The sequence below is a fragment of the Canis lupus genome, chromosome 33 (assembly GCF_003254725.2).
Source record: "Canis lupus dingo isolate Sandy chromosome 33, ASM325472v2, whole genome shotgun sequence".
NCBI classification, from domain to species: Eukaryota; Metazoa; Chordata; class Mammalia; order Carnivora; family Canidae; genus Canis; species Canis lupus.
Genome location: NC_064275.1, coordinates 14,701,516 through 14,718,700, shown reverse-complemented (window position 1 = coordinate 14,718,700; position 17,185 = coordinate 14,701,516). Strand labels below are relative to the sequence as shown.

The following is a 17,185-nucleotide window of genomic DNA, read 5'->3' as shown; positions in this document are numbered from 1 at the left end:
TTCAATTTAAATATAAAAATACATAATGACAATCTACAAAACCACAGTAGTAGGAGCACAAACTCAAGTACAATTAAGTATAATTGAGTAAGTACTCAATTAAGAATACGTGAGAATTGAATATTGGCTAGAAATCAGAACATAAAAACCATTGAAGAATTTGCACATTCCAATCTAATCACAGGTATGTCCTGGTGCTTAATACCTATAATCTGCCAAAGTGACTTTTCAAGTATTTGATTGGTCTAAATGCTAAAGCTCTCACACCCAGAAGCCAGGTTTAGCAACCACTTCCACGGATTACAGTTTCCAAGAAAAACAGCCTGAAAAGAGCCAAAGCATCTTGCTTCAGCTTATGAATACAGTCTTTCTTTTAATAAACTAATGTTCTTACTTAATATAAATATGAATTCAGCTTCTCCAATGTATATGAATTCATTAAGATTTTCCTAAGAGGGCAGCCCGGGTGGCTCAGCGGTTTAGCGCTGCCTTCAGCCCAGGAGGTGATCTTGGAGACCCGGGATCCAGTCCCACGTCAGGCTCCCTGCGTGGAGCCTGCTTCTCCCTCTGCCTGTGTCTCTGCCTCTCTCTCTCTGTGTCTCTCATGAATAAATAAATAAAATCTTAATAAAAATTAAAAAAAAAAAGATTTTCCTAAGAGCCCTTGGCCAGCTCAGTTGGTAAAGCATGGAACTCTTGATTTCAAGGTTATGAGTTCAAGCCCCTCATTGGGTGTGGAGCCTACTTAAGATAAATAAAAAGAAAAAAGTTTGAGGACAAACATTATATGGTCTCATTCATTTGGGGAATATAAAAAATAGTGAAAGGGAATAAAGGGGAAAGGAGAAAAAATAAGTGGGAAATACCAGAAAGAGAGACAGAACATGAAAGACTCCTAACTCTGGGAAACGAACTAGGGGTAGTGGAAGGGGAGGTGAGTGGGGGGTGGGGGTAATTGGGTGGTGGGCACTGAGGTGGGCACTTAACGGGATGAGCACTGGTGTTATTCTGTATGTTGACAAATTGAACACCAATAAAATATAAATTTATTTAAAAAAAAAAAAGAAAAAAGTTTGGTTAGAGTAAGAAGAAATCTTGGGGGAGAAAAAAAAAAAAGATTTTCCTATAAGCATGGAGTAGAAGTCCTGTGTGAGCCAAGGCCAGGCTCACAGTGATGAGTAGATGATCCTGTTGGTTCAACCCCACCTGTACTCACTGCCACTACCACAGAAATCCACACCTTACCCTCTCTTCAGTAACAATTTGTACTTACTGAAACTTAATTCTCCTTTTCCATATAAATACCTGACTGATACTCCTACTGCTCAATTTCATTTTGTGTGCATGTCTTCTCTCCTCTAGGTTCTTTACCAGGAGCTGAGGGGTGAAGCAGTGGCCTAGACAGACAGCAGATTTTCTTTCATGGCTAATATTGCTGTGGAGGTAGACAGGAAAGCAATAAGCAAACAAATAGGCAGGCCAATTTCAAAGAGCGATTAGAGCTACATGGAGAAGAGAGTTATGAGATGGAGGGAAGTTGGCTTGCTTAGAATGAGAGATCCAAGAAGAGCGAGGGAAGTGACAAGTGAGCTGAAAAGGGGGAAAGCCATGAGGATATGGAGGGGGAATTATTCCAGGCAGAAAGCAGAGCTCCTCTGCAGGCCCTGCAGGGAAGGTAGGTCTGCATGCTTGAGGAGCGGTAAGGGTCTCTGTACCTGCAGCAGGGTGAGTCAGTGCAGAGCTGTAGGCTAAAGCTTTACCCTGTCACATTAGAAGATTTGAAAGCCATTGTGAGTTCAGATTTTATTCTAAATTTAATGAGGTTTTCAAGATTTATGTTTTAAAATGTCTGACACTCAAGTGTTGAGTACTGGCTTAATGGCAGGCACTGAAAACACTGCAGAATCAGCTGGTGTCCAGAATTAATATTAGAAGGCTGGTGCAGCTCAGGGTACCCCTCCTTCGGGCCCCCTCCCACCCGCTCCCCCACCCCCCTCCCCAGCAATGGTAACTTCTGGGAGCTGGGTTGAAAAATGCAGGACCAGACATCCTGAACCAGAATCTACATTTTAATAAGTTCCCCAGGTGGTTTGATAAGAACTTTAAAGTTTGAGAAGTGCTTCCTAAGGCAGGGGGTCTTCACCTTGACTACATTCTTTTCTTTTTCTTTTTATTGATTTATTGATTTATTTAAGAGAGTGGGAGAACAAGTGATGGGGAGGGGCAGAGGGAGAGAGAGAGAAGCAGACTCTCCACTAACCAGAAAGCCCGACAGAGGGCTAGATCCCAGGACCCAGAGATCATGACCTGAGCCGAAGGTGGAACCACCCAGGTGCCCCAAACTTGACTATATTCTGCAATCACCTGGGGAACTATAAAAAAAATATTGATGCCTGCGGGTAACTGGGTGGCTCAGTCCTGCTATGTGCTCATTCTCTCACTTGCTCTCTCTCAAATAAATAAATTAAATTAAAAAAAAAATACTGATGCCTGCATCAGAGAGGCTGGTGTAATCGTCCTAGGATGCAAACAGGACATTAGCAATTGTGGAACCTACTCATCTTCCAAGTTGAAAATCTCCACCCCAGAAGTGAGAGTGGGTGACCAGCAGCTGTTTTTTATGCTCAGCAGATTTCCCCTAAGCTGTTTTTCTTTATTTTTCCTGGTAGCAGTTCCCAGGGATGCCCCTTGTTTTCCTTTCTCTGATCACCAGCAAACGTGCTTCTCTCCCTGAGGATTTTCAGAGTGGACCACATTGAGAAAAGCAGTCTGGCTGTTCCTGAACACAGACACACTGGCTTGTAATGTTAAGGATTAACTACTCTCTCTACTAGGCCATGGACTGTCAAAGAGAACAAATTTGAACAAGTTACAAAACCCTCAATGTTCTTACAAAAGTGATCCAGAGTCTAACGTTCCTAATTCCCTTGCACCTGCCACCTCTTCCAGTTGCTGGCACCTGAAATCTATCTCTCCCTTTGTCTTTTCCAAACCCTTGACCCTTGAGTTATTGGGCTTTTCTTTCAAGAGAGTTTATCCAAGTTTGTTGAGCAATGGTGTTGGCAAACCCAGCCAGGGCGATGGTCTCGATTAGTGCAGCCCCCTCTGGATTGTGTGGGATGGAGAAGTTGGGAGGGAAAGCTACGGGGACTCATCTATTCATTTCCTGAGTTAGCAGCTGTGATAGATCAATCAGTAACAAAGACATGGAAGCAATTCACGCATTCATTCACTGATAGATGATGGATAAATCAGATATTTTATATATACATAAAACATATGACATATTTATACTTTTAAAAAAGATTTTATTTATTTAGTTATTTATTAATGAGAGACACAGAAAGAGAAAGAGAGAGAGAGAGAGAGAGAGAGAGGCAGAGACCTAGGCAGAGGGAGAAGCAGGTTCCACGCAAGGAGCCCGATGTGGGACTCGATCCCAGATCACAGGATCATGTCCTCAGCCAAAGGCAGACGCTCAACCACTGAGCCACCCCGGCATCCCAAGATATATATACTATATGTATTTTTAGCTAGCTTGAATCACCTTTCTAAACTATTTGCTTATTTAAGAGAAAAGCTACAAAGATGGCAGCTCATTCTAAGTTTTCTCAACTTTGAGCCTCAACAAGTAGCCATCAGTTAAACCTATCAAGTGACAACTAGTTAGCAAAAATATTGAAACTATCTATTAAGGATCAGAGTAGAATGACAAATAACTTCATGAAAATGTAAACTTCACTCAAAACTAATCTAAAAATAGATTTAAGACTTATGAACCTTACAATATTAATATTTTCTAACCAATACTTCAGGAGAACTAAAAGATATTTAGGAAACATTTTTGCAGTGCTTTCTCAGGAGGGCCTTAAAATGGGGAGAAGAGAGTTGTTATAAGTTGTTTTACAGTGGTGACATTATGGTCTGCCTTCTTCCTAATGTTTAAACTGTGGAAAAATATTGTACTCTTTGAGTCCATTTGGATAGTGTTCTTATGATGGTTTTGAGTCTAGGCCAAGAGTAATTGGAATTAATTCAGGAATTAAGCGCATTTATTCTGTAACATCTGGGCCTTGCTTGTTCTTTCAGTCATACTGCAATCATGGGCACCACTCTTGGATACTTTGAATTTCATTTCCCTCCTAAGGACTAGTTTTTCTACTATTAGTACTGTCATCTTAAGCAGATTTAATGCAATCAGTAACTTCATTACAAATGCATTATATTTTCCATACTTTGTCCCTGATCAAACTTATTCCTACCGTAGGGCCTTAGCACTAGCTCTATCCTCTCCCTGGAATGTTCTTGCCTCTGCTCTTGATGTAACTGGCTCCTTTGTTGATTCAGTGATAAGCTCCCTCCTCAGAGAGCCACGTCATAAGACTGACAATCCATTCTCTGAGCCTTTGCCTCATCATCCAAACTAAAGTGGTCCCCCCAACATTCTCAATCACATGACCTTATGTTCTTTTCCCCCAGCACTGGCCACTAGCTGAAATGATTTGGTTTATTTCTTTGTCTCTCCTTCCACCAAAATGAAGCTTCCTGTGTTTGGAGTCCTTGTCTGTCTACTTACAGCTATAGCTCTAGCACCTAGAATTGTACATGGGATATAGTGGTGCTCATTGACTATGGCTGACTGCCTGTCAGCAGCATGTTGTAGTTTTGCTCCTACCATCTCATCCAGCTTTGGGAACTGGAATAAAACATTATCTTGATCTTTATTTTTTAAAAAGATTTGTTTATTTATTTGAGAGAGAGAGAGAGAGAGAGGCAGAGACACAGGCAGAGGGAGAAGCAGGCTCCATGCCAGGAGCCCGACATGGGACTCGATCCCGGGTCTCCAGGATCACACCCTGGGCCAAAGGTGGCGCTAAACCACTGAGCCACCGGGGCTGCCCTATCTTTACCTTTAATGTATCAGAAAGACCAAATAAATTTTTAAGTATTATTACTTTTCAAAAGACTGGAAAATTACTGTTCTTTAGGATTTAAGACGGTAAGAATCTTGGAGGTAGAATTGCAAACCTAAGGCTTTCTCCCTCCACCCCCACCAAAGTCAGAGAGAGATTGGATCTTTTGTGCTACTTTAATTTCTGTCACTGTGACGAAAACTCAGATTGGATTCACTGCCTCAGAAAGATATCCCAGGCTGTGGTGATATAGAACAAAGAGAGAGGATCATGAAGATAAGTCTTGGCAGGAAAAGCATCTCAATAATATTGATAACTCATACAACATTTTACAAGTAAGTTTATCTCAAAGAAAAGTTTTACTGTAGTCACGGACCTGTAATCGGTTACCAATATAAATCTCTGTTTTGTTTCTGAAAAACTGTTTGTATATGCTTTGCTTTGTAAGCATTGCTGATAAACTGATAAACCATAGCAATCCTGGGAGAAAGAAAATGTGTTGCTGTCTTTTATGCTGTAATCCACTGCCAGAGTTAATACCACATTTAGGTTTTCTATAAACTGCCTCCTTCCCACACTCCTGACTGCTTTAATTCCAGCTGTGGATTCCACATCTGTTGAAAGGAGGATTTTATTTTTTAAACTCTATCCATGTCTCTGGTTTTCCCATATAACATGCCTTATTTTGGGATGTTATATTCCTGCAGAAAGATGAAGAGATCATTTGCTACTTGGACTTTTGTTTAGCTTGTTAGGTAATTAACTTCACTCTAACATGCCAGATGTTATCCAGTTGGCAAAACACTGCTTTCTTAACCCATCTGTGTGCTCATCTTTCCGTTTAATTCTCCAGATGTATTGTTCTCCTCCTTCTTGCAGAACCAACAGTACTGAATTCCTCCCCCCTGCCCAAATGTGCCACTTCCTAAATTTTACTTCCTTGTCCATAAAGAATTTGGGAGTCATCTGCACTTGTCTCCCAGGACCCTCTGGATCTCCTCCTATGGCACTCAAATCACCACCGTTACAAGACTGACAATCCATCTGTAAGGGTACGGCAGTTCCGAAGCTGACTAAGTCAACTTGGGATTACGGCTTACTTCTAAATTCAGCTAGGCTTTAAGAGCTTTAGCAAAGATGTTTACCTTTTCTGAAGAATGCACAGAGATTATTTATGCAAACGAAGAACAAGTCATGCTGTACTAGCATTGGTGAATGATGAAAGGATATTTGTTTTAAAATCATTTTCTCAAGCCCCAAAACCCACTGAAAATATTTTAATGTCATTAACATATGTTATATATTTAAATAATCTTTTAAGCTTATAAATTAACTATACCAGTAGAGCGCATCACTTTAAAATGTAGACAACATCCTTACTGTTGTTGATATCTCCTTTATAAATGATCAGTCTGAGAGGAAAAGAAACTCTTGATTTATTAAAAGGATAGGGGAAAAAAGGGGTGCCTGGGTGGCTTAGTCAATTAAGCTACCAACTCTTAATTTCAGCTTGGGTCATGATCTCAGGGTCATGGGATCTAGCCTGTGTAGGGGCTTTATGCTCAGCAGGAAGTCTGGGTGAGGATTCGGGCGTGCTCTCTCTTTCCCTCTGCCTTTCCCCTGCTCACTTTCTCTCTCTCTCAAAAAAATAAACCTTTAAAAACAAAAAGAGGGATAGAAAAAAACAACTATTTATATAATAATAATAACAAATGTTTATTGAGTGGTTACTATGCATCAGACCCTGAGTAAAGAGATTTACATTCATTATCGCTTTTAATCCTCATACAGACCCTAGAGCAGATACTATTATTACTGCCACTTAACTAACCTAATAATTCCTTTGCCCAAGGTCACATGGTGGATAAGCAATGCAGGCAAACAGGATTGTAAACAGAATATCAGGACATTGAAAATTTACTTCAGATTTTTAAAATTATCACAATTTAAGACTAAGAGAAGAAAAGCTTTGGAGATTAGGTTACTCTTTCCACTATTTTGTATTATGATAATTTTTAACACACGCTAAGTAGAGAGAATATGATAATGCATTTTAATATACCCATTATCCAGACACTATGCTTATCAAATTTTTGTGACTTTCCTTCTACCCTTTTATCCCTTTGCAAAACTATTGTATTTATTTATTTTATTTTTATTTATTTTTAAAGATTTTATTTATTTATTCATGAGAGACACACAGAGAGAGAGGCAGAGACACAGGCAGAGGGAGAAGCAGGCTCCATGCAAGGAGCCCAATGTGGGACTTGATCCCTGGACTCCAGGTTCATGCCCTGAGCCAAAGGCAGAAGCTTAACCATTGAGGCACCCAGGTATCCCTATTTTATTTTATTTTATTTTATTTTATTTTTTTTTTCCTATTTTATTTTATTTTTTAAAAGTATCCTCTACACCCAACTTGGGGCTTGAACTCATGACCCCAAAATTAAGAGTCACATGCTCTACTGAATGAGCCAACTAAGCAGCCCTACAAAACCATTTTAAAGCAGATCCTAGATGTCATATTATTTCCTTTCAGTATGTATCTCTTTAAAATGTGGCCATTCTCTTACTGACTAAATGTTAATATCAATCTAACAAAATTAAGAATAAATCTTTGAAAAAAAAAAAGAATAAATCTTTGGTGTTGGCTAATTTTCAGGCTATGCATTTCCTGGTCTTAATGTATATATATTTTTGCATTTAGCTTGTCCAAATCAAGATCTAAATAAGGTCCACTGACACATTGGCTTATTATGACTCTCTGAATCAAGGGGAAGCTACTCTAATTTTTCCTCCCATGTCACTGATTTCTCCTGTAGAATATTCCATATTCTTGATGTGTCTGTTTTCTTCCCTGTGCCATAGCTCAATCTCTTTCTTTCTCCCATAGTTTTTGTAAATAGAAGGAAGCCCCAGAGTCTTGGTTAGAATCAGTTTCCCCATATTTGGCAGAAATACTTAGAGTGTGGTGTTTCGTGCTGCATCATATCAAGCACCAAAATGTCTCATTGTTTCTCTATATTTGCATTAAGATTAATCAGATTTGTGTAGTAACTATTGAATACCTCCACTCTAAAGATCACCATCAGCTTTTCACCTACTTGTTTCATCCAGTGATGATCGTTGATTGGATTATTACATTAGGAGTTGCAAATAGTGACTTTCTAATATTATCGTTCCTTCCGCATTCACTATCTCTAACTCTTCCATAGATGACTTTCTGACACTTACTAGGGCTACATCTTGACACAACACACTGTGCAAGGAAAGCTTACTTCTTTCCATTAATTATAAAACTTGGAATACAAAGTTGATGTCTCAGCAACTACCAATGTACAAAGAATTGAAAAAGATAAGATTGGTGGGGACCAAGAAGGGGGGCTCCCTATCTTTCCGTCTCATTAGTTCCATTATGAATTTACCATTCTCTGTTAATAAATAATACATCTACATGATCAAGTTCAATGGTGTCTAGTGTTCTATTATTTGGCTAAATTAATAGTTCTCAAGATGTGGTCCCTAAACCAGCAGCATTAGTTTCACCTGGGAACTGATTAGAAAAACAAATATTCCAGACCTACTGAATCAGAAACTCTGGGTGAAGTCCAGAAAGGACTTTAATAGGTCCTCAGGGTAGTTCTGATACATACTAAAGTTTGAGAACCAGGGGTTTATATCGGATTTGAATTGACCATTCATTTATTATTTTTATTATAACCTTGGTTCTCATCTCTCATCCTCACCTGCTTCACTTAGAATGACAAACTTGTTTCCTTTTTTTTCCAGTGAGCATACTGTCTTTTATTTTATTTTGGCTTTGTTTGCTTTATTACTGTCTCCAATTTCAATAAGCTCACCTCAGGATTTGGCAAACCCAGTTTTAGTTCTTTTATTTTTCATGCATAATTCCTAAGTTAGTTAGAAACAGTGAAATATTCATAAGAATCATAAAAATAAGGATCCAACTTTCATGTAAGAAAGTGCAATGCATTTATTTCTCAAACAAAAAAACAATAAAGGACAAAGAAGGTGGAAAGGGTTCTTTTGTAACCACTGCTTGCTTAAGCAGGGGCTAAGAAAATACATACTGCTTCCCAAAGCAAGGTCAGTGCTTTAAAAAATATATACATTTAAATCTGGCTCTTGGGCAGCCTGGGTGGCTCAGTGGTTTAGAGCAACCTTGGGCTCAGGGCATGATCCTGGAGACCTAGGATGGAGTCCCACATGGGGCTCCCTGCATGGAGCCTGCTTCTCCCTCTGCCTGTGTCTCTGCCTCTCTCTTTCTCTCTCTGTCTCTCATGAATAAATTAATGTGTCTCTCATGTGTCTCTTTTCTCTCTGTGTCTCTCATGTCTTTTATTTTAAATAAATAAATAAATAAATAAATAAATAAATAAATAAATAAATAAATAATAAATCTGGTTCTTAAGCAGTATATTATCAAATCCAAAGCAGATACTGGATCTATATTAGAATCACAGAGAAAGCGACTTGTTTTAAAATATTAAATATCAATGCTAGAACTTTGCTGAGTCTCATGGACAATTATCAAAAGGCCATTAAATCGATAAGGAAAATAAATATATACCTTACAGCAAGTCAAGCCCCAATGGTAATATTACGATTGAAATATTCTCCCCATGAAACAAGAGACTCTTTAAAAACAGAAGACTTTTTAGGTAAGACAGATTATATTATGCATTCCTGTGAAGTGAGGGGAAATCTTTCAAAGAGAATTAATGCAATATGAGAAGAACACAGGTACCAGATTGCACTGAAAAGCAAGAAGGCTATCAAAGACTCACTGGACATGGCAATATGAGCTTTAAGGAACAGTGCAGCCCCTACAGATGGGATACTTTGTACTCTAGAATTTGCTCTTTGTATTTTGTACCCTGTCAGCACAGTGCCTTGTATATATTACCTTTTAGTACAGGTATCTGAGAACTGAAGGAAGAAAAATGAAAATTTGATCAGAGTAACATAGAGAAAGTAGAAAAGTACTAAAAATAAATGTACTTAACTCTTCCACTGGAGGCCTACTCTGCCTCTGGGGCCGCCGCCATGCCTCTAGTGATCCCTGAGAAGTTCCAGCACATTTTGTGAAGGTATGCTCATGCAGTATCGAGGAAAGCAGACATCGATCTCACTGACAGGGCAGGAGAGCTCACTAGGAGGAGATGAAATGTGTGATCACCATCATGTAGAATCCATGCCAGTACGAGATCCCATGCAAAAGGTTTTTGAGCAAAGGACGTGAACTATGGAAAATACAGCCATGTCCTGACCAGTCTGGATGACAAACTTCATGAAGACCTGGAGCAACTGAAGATTTGGGCCCACAGATGGCTACACCACTTCTGAGGACTTTGTGACTGAGGACAGTATACCAAAGCTATGCCACCATGACCACACTATGAGTATGTACAAAAAGAAATAAATCTGTAGGACTTATTTGCTAATAAGTAGTTTATAGATGTATAAATAAATAAGCTTACTTAGATATCTTCTCTTCTATTTTCCTAGACCCATCACCATGATGTCCTCCCCTAACCTCACACCACATATCATCACTATCACCTGCCAACCAAAGCCCTGACTTGTCCCATATACCCAACATCGATAGAGCCCATCTGGAAGAACAATCTGAGCCAATGTCAGGACTCCTGTGGCCAGGCTTAGCTTTGGCAACAATGAGGAGGACTGAGCAATGTCCTTATACCATTTCATTCATCCAGATGTTACTCTAATACTTAAGCCAATATTTGTGTGTTAGGTCCTAAGACTAAGGGCTCACAACATGAAGTTAAATAAGAAGTAGCCTCTTTATTTTTTTTTTTTTACTTTTTATTTATTAAGTAATCTCTACCCCCAATGTGGGGCTTAAACTCACAACCATGAGATCAAGAGTTGCATGCTCTACCAACAGAGACAGCCAGGTGCCCCAGAAATGGTTCCATTAGTCAAGGAACTCCTGATCTAGCAAATCATCACACTCTAGAAAGAACTGTGCAAGGGGCAACTGGGTGGCTCAGTCAGTTAAGCATCTGCCTTTGGCTCTGGTCACGATCCCAGGATCCTGGGACCGAGTCCCATGTTGAGTTCCCTGCTCAGTGCGGAGTCTGCTTCTCCCTCTCCTTCTGCCTGCCACTTCCCCTGCTTGTGCACTTGCACTCTCTGTCAAATAAATTAAAATATATATATATATTTTTAAAAAGAGAAAGAATTGTGTAAGATCTGCAAATATTAAGGAGGGAAGAATTAACTGAAGTAAAGCAATTTGTCAGATAATTAACAAGGACATTTTATCAGGCCGGTCATACCTTAGATCTTTAAATAGACTCCAGGATTTGCAATTCCACGCTCTTTAAGAAAGATGTATTATGGTTCTCTCCTCTACGCAGTTTCCAAATCATGGCCAACACCTGATAGACACTTGATCATATACCCTTGGAATCATTTTCTGCCTGCTTGGGTCATGGCAAGAAATAACATCAAGTTACTAGGACCTGTAGTCCCTCAAGTCCATGACACATCACCTCTCTTCCACATGTTCTCTTTCTTTCAAGTGCAGTGTTAATATCACCATCTTTCAGTATCCAAATTTAAACTTCAGTTTTTTAATGAAGTTCAGCCCCCCCATATCTAAAAATTTCCCATGGGGTTCTAGCTCTATAAGCTTCACATAGCCTTCCCTACCTTCCCAGTCCCAACAACAACCACCTCGTTCTGGTCTTCATGGTCCCTAGAAGGCAGTCCCGCAACAGCCCCTTCCCATAGTAATTTTCTTAATGTACATCTCCCAGCATGCCTCTCTCAGGAACACAGCTGTTCTCATCATTAAATTCTCATCAGTGCTGACCCACAAGTCAATCAATGTTTGTTGGAATTGACCCTTGGCGCCTGCTAATGAACTTCCCAAGGTGAGCAGGAGGATTTAAAATTCTTAGTATCTGTTTCAGTGTATTATCAAGAATGTTCACTAGCTGGAGTTTCTCTCTCCTCTGGATAGTTGTGAGGTTCTTTAAGTTATTTTATTTTATTGTTATTTTGAGTAGGCTCCACACTCAATGTAGGACTTGGACTCAAGACCCTGAGATTAAGAGTCACATGCTTGATGGACTAAGCTAGCCAGGCACCACCCCTCCTTTCGACAGTTGTAAATAAATTCTAGCCTTGGGATCCCTGGGTGGCGCAGCGGTTTGGCGCCTGCCTTTGGCCCAGGGCGCAATCCTGGAGACCTGGGATCGAATCCCACGTCGGGCTCCCGGTGCATGGAGCCTGCTTCTCCCTCTGCCTATGTCTCTGCCTCTCTCTCTCTCTCTCTCTGTGACTATCATAAATAAATAAAAATTTAAAAAAAAATTCTAGCCTTGACATAGTCTTTTTCTCCACCCTACATGGCATGACTACACTGCCTCTCTTCATTTCTACCACTTACAAACCAAGTTACAATTTTGAAGTTTACAGACTCTTATGTTTACTATATTTCAGGTCGGCTACTTCCTAATGGTATAAAGGGCCAACATCTTGTCCAAAAAAAATTGCCTTTGAGTCACATCAAATGAGTTATCATATCTGTATATTCTTACATGCTTAAAAAAAAAAAGCTTGTATTCCATAAGGATTTATGACCTTTTATCAAAGTCCTATCTAGGTCAATATTTGTGGAATTCATCTTTTATGCAGCAGAACTGTTGTTCTATATGGGATGATCAATCTGTACAAGTAACCTAATCACTACATTTAGTATTGCATGGACTCATTTAAGGGTCTTGTGGGGTGAATGCTCTCATCTATTCTTTTTATTTTTTTTTTATTTTTTTTTTTAAAGATTTTATTTTTATTTATTCATGATAGTCACACAGAGAGAGAGAGAGGCAGAGACACAGGCAGAGGGAGAAGCAGGCTCCATGCAGGGAGCCCGACGTGGGATTCGATCCCGGGTCTCCAGGATCGTGCCCCGGGCCAAAGGCAGGCGCCAAACCGCTGCGCCACCCAGGGATCCCTCATCTATTCTTTTTAAAACACTACACATTGACAACGGGGGAAGCCTCCTAGATAGTGGGTCCTACATAAGACTACACTTACTCCAATATATTTCCAACACCGTTCTGCTGTAATTGCTGCCAATTGACTGCATGAGTGGTGCTCTTTAGAAGTGAAGGATGATGTCATAAAGAACCACAGTCAAGTAGACAAGGAGATAATAGCTGTACTATCCAGCATAGTAGCCACTAACCATTTGTGGCTATTTACATTTTAATTAAAATTATATAGAATTTAAATGTAGTTTCTCAATCACACTAACTGCATTTCAAATGTTCAGTAGCCGCATGTGGCTAGAAGATACCTTATTAGACAAGATTGTATAAAATATCATTCCAGAAAGTTCAATTGGACAATTCTGCTTTACAATTTTGTGTGTCGGTGTGCCTTAAAATCACCTGCAGGGCATTTTTTTTTTTTTAAGATTTATTTATTTATTTGAGAGAGTGAGGGACAGAACATGAGAAGAGAGTAAGGGCAGGGGGAGAAGCAGATTCCACACTGAGCAGGGAGCCTTATGTGGAGCTCGATCCCAGAGCCCCAAGATCATGACCTGAGCTGAAGACAGACACTTAAACAACTGAGCCACCCAGATGCCCCACATGCAGGGCATTTTTTTTTTAAAGGTTTTATTTATTTATTGAGACGGGGGGCGGGGGGAGGCAGAGACACAGACAGAGATAGAAGCAGGCTCCCTGCAGGGAGCCCGACGTGGGACTCCATCCAGGGTCTCCAGGATCACGTCCTGGGCTGCAGGCAGCGCCAAACCGCTGAGCCACCCGGGCTGCCCAAGAACCAGATTTAAATGTATATATATTTTAAAGCCTGCAGGGCATTTTTAAAAATAGCTTACCCAGTACTTCTGAGGTAGAGATGGAGAATATGCATTTCCCAGGTGATGTTGCTGCTGCTACTGGTCAGTGTCTACATGTCAATAACCACATGGCTTAGGAGTTAACATCTCAGGTTACTGAGACAGAAACACCAGAGTTTGAATCTTAAACTCATGTCTCATCAACTGTAGGATATTGAGTAACCCTCTGAATATCAGTTTTCTCATCTGCAGAACAGGAATAACAACGATAACTAGGGATGCCTGGGTAGCTCAGTGGTTAAGCACCTGTCTTTGGTCCAGAGCATGACCCTGGAGTCCCGGGATCGAGTCCCACATCGGGATCCCTGAATGGAGCCTGCTTCTACCTCTGCCTGTGTCTCTGTCTCAAATAAATACAATCTTAAAAAAAAAAAAAAGATAACTAATAAGATAATGTAAATAGAATGCCTAGCACCTATGTGCTCAATAAATGTCAACTGTTATATCTGCCTAGTTTCTCTATTTCCAAAGGGATTCCTACAGAAAGAGCACAACTAGAGGAAAATCAATCAAGTAACAGCTCAGTTTTGACGGAATCATCAGAACCACGTAGTAGGGATCACTATTAGCATTCTCAGATTGGTCCCTAAGAAGGTGTAACATCCTGGGCTCTTGCAGTACTGTGTTACTGGGTAAAGGTCAGATGATCCCAAGAACCTCAGAGAAGGATGGCAACACCAAACATAAACTTTACCAGTCTCACCACTTTCTAGGGATGTCCCTACCTCTTAACATTTAATAGAATTTAGGATAGCCATTCCACTCAGACCTGTCCTGAAGAACTGGAAAGTTGTTTTTCTTTTCTTTTCTTTTTTTTTTTTTTTTGATTGGCCTGAGTCCATGCTTTCACCGTCTTGCACAATCATTAATGTTGTACATAATATATTAAATCTTTTTTTGATAAAGTCTGAATGTCAGGTGGTTAAAATACTGTTATGTAAAGAGATATTCCATTTTAAAATACAATCGCAACACAAGACATAGTGGCTAATTCTTTTTGGTGTTTTTTTCTAATTTTTCTAAAAATACATGCTAACTGCAAGAATTTCAAATACTACAGGAATGTCTGACACAGAAAATGACAATGCCCAATCATCCTTTTCCCCATTTCCATATCATTGTTGTACAAAAATGGTATCATAAAATACACATGGCTCTGAAATGTTTTTACTTAAAAATATATATCTAAGTTTTCTTTACTATAGAAGAATTCATTGCTCTCCTACAGTATTTTCAGTGCCTGGAAAGCATTTTACTGATTAAAAGCATCAAGAATTACTAGTCAAAAAAAAAAAAAAAAAAAAGAAAAAGAAAAAGAATTTACCAGTCCAGCTATCTATATCTGGATATGTGGGCTGTTTCAAGTTTTCCACTATTTCATACTTTCTATAGAAATTTCATACTTAGAGACATTTTGTATATTGTACCTTGTTATTTTCTTTCAGTAAAACTTTTACTTTTCAATTTTATTATGTTTGTTTTTGTGAGGTCTTATATTAAAAAATGCACGATTTTCTTTGAAATCATCTATATATAAGACTCTATTGAGGGATGCCTAAGTGACTCAGTGGATTATAAACATCTGCCTTTGGCTCAGGTCAAGATCATAAGGTCCTGGGGTGAAGCCCCACATCAGGCTCTCTGCTCAGCAGGGAGTCTGCTTCTCCCCTCTCCCTCTGCTCCTCTTCCCTCCTCTCAAGTAAATGATCTTTAAAAAAAAACAAAAAACAAAAACAAAAAACAAAAAACAAAAAAAAACAAAGAAAGAAAGAAAAAACCCTATTGGATTGAATTGTTCTTATCCAACAGTTGTGAATGCATGTAAATATGAAGAACACAGATAAGAGGGAGGAGAAAGGATCACAGGCCACTGCCAAGGGTGGACTCTGCTGTCACAGAATTCAAGGGCCTTATAATCTAGTTTATAAACCCAGAAATCGAAGTTCTTCAGCTCTATGTGAATAATCTCAATCTCAGTAAGTAGCTTCACAGGAGACAGAGGCATAAACCAGAATGATTGAGGTCAATTTACACGAACAAATGTAATTCTCAAGAGAATCAGAAAGCCCCTTGGGGGTGGTATTCTCTTTCTAGCCAAATGTTCCTAATTCTTAAGTGGCATGTAATTTGGTGAGTAAGAACACACAGCCTGAGGAGTTAGTTGGAAGTTCTGAAGGTTCCTGTCATCAGTCCTAACAGCAGACAGCACCTTTCTCCCTTGCTGCAGACTAGATCATGTTGGACAGTTAGCAAAACACTTGGGGGGATCCCTGGGGGGGGGGTGTGCAGTGGTTGAGCGTCTGCCTTGGGCCCCAGGAGTGATCCTGGAGTCTGAGGATCGAGTCCCACATTGGGCTTCCAGCATGGAGCCTGCTTCTCCCTCCGTGTCTCTCTCTCTGTCTCTCATGAATAAATATATAAAATCTTTAATAAAAAAAAAAAAGCAAAACACTTGGGAATCAGGAAGTTGCATGGTAGTAATATTTGATTGTGATTTCAATGTGCTCATCCTAAGAAGTCAAACAATACAGAAATATGTAGTTAATATTGAACACTTAGCCCTTACCCTTCTTTTCCCCATGTTTCTTCTTTGCTTCTGTGCTTGTTTTTCCCTGAAACGCTCTCTCACTTTAGGTTTTTCTTGTGTTGTGTCTTCATGTTTCTCTTGCTCTCCCTGTATTCTTTCCCTTACTATCTTCTCCCCTTTCACTGATCATAATTTATTATTGAAGAATAGTTTGTAATAATAGGGGTTCTGCACCCATTTCCCCCATAGGGAGCAGGATTTGCCACACCAAGATGTGATTCTCCAACACAATTGGAAACCCAAGTAGCACCCCTACGACAGCCACATGTCCTATAATTTAGGACAGTTGACACCATCTTCTCAGATAGTGTCAGACCCCACAGATTAAGGGCTCAGTCCTACAAAGCTGTCCCTCGCCACGTCCAGGTCATCACCTGTGCTTCCAACCCACCAGCTATAGATGGAGGTTCCAACTGATGAGAGGGTAAAAGGCAAGCCGAGGGCATAACTCAAGCTGACACCTGCAAACCAGCCCCCGCCAAGATGGGATTTATAAATAACATTGTCAGGCACTAGTAACTGCCTAGGAAATAAAGGCAGAGGAAAAACAGTCAATGGATGAAGATTGCAGTCGTGTAGGACAAGAAACTCCACTATAGTTTGCACCTGTCTTCATGATTTACAAGATAAACAATCTTAGGGGCACCTGGCTGGCTCAGTCGGAAGAGCAGAAGAGTCTACGACCCTTGATCTCGGGGTTGTGAGTTCCAGCTCTATGTTGGGTGTAGAGATTACTAAAAAAATATTAAAAAACCACAA

At 39.8% G+C, this 17,185-nt stretch overlaps 1 long non-coding RNA gene across 1 annotated transcript; it reads right to left on the bottom strand.

Annotated features, from left to right (window-relative positions):
• Window positions 1–1,305: 1,305 nt before the first annotated feature.
• LOC112641243 (uncharacterized) lies at window positions 1,306–11,382 on the bottom strand. Its single transcript, XR_003124566.3, has 3 exons — window positions 11,240–11,382; window positions 9,941–10,086; window positions 1,306–1,435 (listed from the first exon to the last, which is right to left on the bottom strand). It is a non-coding gene; the product is annotated as an uncharacterized LOC112641243 (long non-coding RNA).
• Window positions 11,383–17,185: the final 5,803 nt, after the last annotated feature.